Genomic DNA, 2,740 nt, shown 5'->3' on the forward strand with positions numbered 1-2,740 from the left:
CAAGAACATGTAGAATTGAGTTTTTAAGGGGTATTTTCGTAATTGATGTTTGGATTCAATAAGACCCATCATCACATTCGTTAATTTGTATGTATTATATCTATTAAGGAGTGTGTTTAGGGAGAAATTTACGATTGTGTCTAAAGGCAAAAGAGTATAATCATATATCTAATTTTTGTTTAGACAGATAAATATAATTTTAATTCGTATAAACTATCTAACTTTTTGTCTCACCAATTCCATAAATTTGATATAAAATAAACACATATATTATTTGCTTTACTGTAAGATGGTAACCAAACTTGTGTATTAGTCGAACAAAAACAACGAGTTAGAAATGTGTGTCCCAACCATGATCCAAGAAAGAAAGTGTACATGTTTATGAGTTTCAACAAGTGTCTGTATTAACATCGATGTTTTCCACTAAACATGTGCGCACATGGGTATGTCCAACCAATGGCTCCTAAACTCTTAAAGGTGGTCAAAACAAAACTAGGTCCACGTGGACCCTTCAATAGAAGGAATACTTGTTACTTTGTTGTGGATCTTCAATCTTCAAGACCTATAAGATCAAGAGAAGCCTTTTAGAAGACATCGTTTGTATCAATGCAGATGGTTGTATATATTGTTTGATTGATTGCTAGCCCAATGTGTAGCCTCTAATCTCGGTCCGGTTATGGTCCATGTCCTGTATCTTTATTTTCTTGAATCAATGTGATATTTGATGTTAGGAAATGTACCGATTTAAATGGTATCCCAGTCAAATTTTAGATTCGTCAAAATCTCGTCCAATGTTTTAAAAACCGGTTTTTTAGTTGAACCGGTATGGCGACCGGTTCCCGGTTCGACCGCCGGGTCAACTGGTTTCTATCTTTTTTTTTCTTATTTTTCTACACATACATACATACATAAATAAATCATGAATATGACCTCTACAAGTTCAAACATTAAAAAATATGCATAAAAATAAGTTATAGATAAATCTAAATACATTAAAAAAACACATAACTATAAGTTTTACATCAATTTACATAAATCATAAAGAAAATAAAGTATAATACCGAAACAAAATATAGTTTTAGATAAATATAAGTGCATCAAAAAACATCATAACATTTACCATATGTTTTTATTTAGAGAAATCTAAATAGATATGAAAACTCCACCAAAGTTTATTATTGAAAATAATTTTTTTCCATGTATTTTTATTTAGTTTAACCGGTTTTTTCAAAAAACCGGCCGGTTCTATCCGTTTCAGAAATTGGTGTAAAACCGGTGATAGTTGAACCGCTCCCTTTCCCGGTTCCCGGTCCAACCGGTTCGACCGGCCGGTTCAAACCGGTTTTTAAAACACTGATCTCGTCTTTTTCTCCTCTCCCATGTCTCCATCACAAGTGGTCCTAGGTACCTTGCCCGACGCCGTCTTGCCCCTCCTTTGTTGCTCTCTCTCTCTCTCATGACCTCCTCCGACCCAGATTATTAGACATAAACAACATTAAGGCTTTTGTACCCTTGATTCTTGGACATGATGAACTAAACTATGATGCATGGAGACAATTGTTCGAGAGCCACTGTGAAAGCTTTAGAGTATTAGTGGAACCATTATGGCTAACAAAGACAATGACACCGAATGGAAAATAAATTATCTCTTCAAGATGTGGATTTATAGGACCACCTCAAGCTATTGATTCAGATGATTCGTAAAAAAAATGTCTCTACCCGTTGATGTTTTGTTAATCTTGTAAAATCAATTTCGCGATAACAAAGACGTCCCTGCAATCCAACTCGGCAACGAACTCTTTAACATTGTCATTGTTTCACCGACTAATGTTAAATGATCAAAACGGTTGCAGAACTTCTTTCCGGTATTGACTTACCGGTTGATGAAAGGAATATTGTGACTTACATGATCAATGATTTGAACAACAAGTTTGAGAGTGAGTTTATCAGAATTACACCATTGTATCCCTCTTCTGTTGTTTCTTCATGCACAATCAATGCTCCTTCGAAAAAGAGCAATGCCTCTCCCAATCTCAATTTCTCTCTATATCACATCATGATAAATCATCATCATCGATTGTTTTTCATTTTTTTCTCCACCAATCAAAATAACAATTAGTCTTCTCTTAAGAAAAGTCAACACAATAATTGTATGAATGACCGTCAATAACGCATCCATCATTCGAACAGCCAACTACCTACCAATCACAACCACAAATCGTTGCAACAACATTTATACTTGCACCAACATCCTAATCTTCTTCTAATATCGATGGTAGCCTCGTGGAAAATTTATGATTATAGATGGGGTTGCCACACCTGATCCACCTCCATGGCCACTATCTGGACGACCGACCTAATCTACTATCCTGGTAGACAAACCACAATGGTTTCATCTCCTCGTGACAGTTTAAGTCTTTGTTGTTGATTTGTCGATAAAGCCACCCTGGAAATGGTTCCTAGGCTACACAACTGGTCAGGAGACCAACCTCTAACAAGCTTTCAACGTCCTCTTTATCGATTCTAATGTCCACAAGTGGTAGATAGAGACTAGGGGCCCATCACATATCGAATTTCATACTAGTAAACTTTGATACCATTTTATTATGAGCATTATCCCATCCATATTCATCAGTGTGAATCCTCTCTACTCCTCACTCAAACAATATATTTTTTCTTGCCACGCCGCTTTCATTCCCTCAATTTACATAATCTCATAATCAAGTCGAACATCATCAAA

The 2,740-nt window shown here is 35.7% G+C and overlaps 1 long non-coding RNA gene across 1 annotated transcript; it reads right to left on the minus strand.

The window, feature by feature from the left end:
- Positions 1–285: 285 nt before the first annotated feature.
- LOC145109685 (uncharacterized) lies at positions 286–2,077 on the minus strand. Its single transcript, XR_013709139.1, has 2 exons — positions 1,409–2,077; positions 286–562 (listed from the first exon to the last, which is right to left on the minus strand). It is a non-coding gene; the product is annotated as an uncharacterized LOC145109685 (long non-coding RNA).
- Positions 2,078–2,740: the final 663 nt, after the last annotated feature.

Source organism: Lactuca virosa, chromosome 4 (genome assembly GCF_052849685.1).
Source record: "Lactuca virosa cultivar CGN04683 chromosome 4, Lactuca_virosa_CGN04683_v6, whole genome shotgun sequence".
Taxonomy (NCBI): domain Eukaryota; kingdom Viridiplantae; phylum Streptophyta; class Magnoliopsida; order Asterales; family Asteraceae; genus Lactuca; species Lactuca virosa.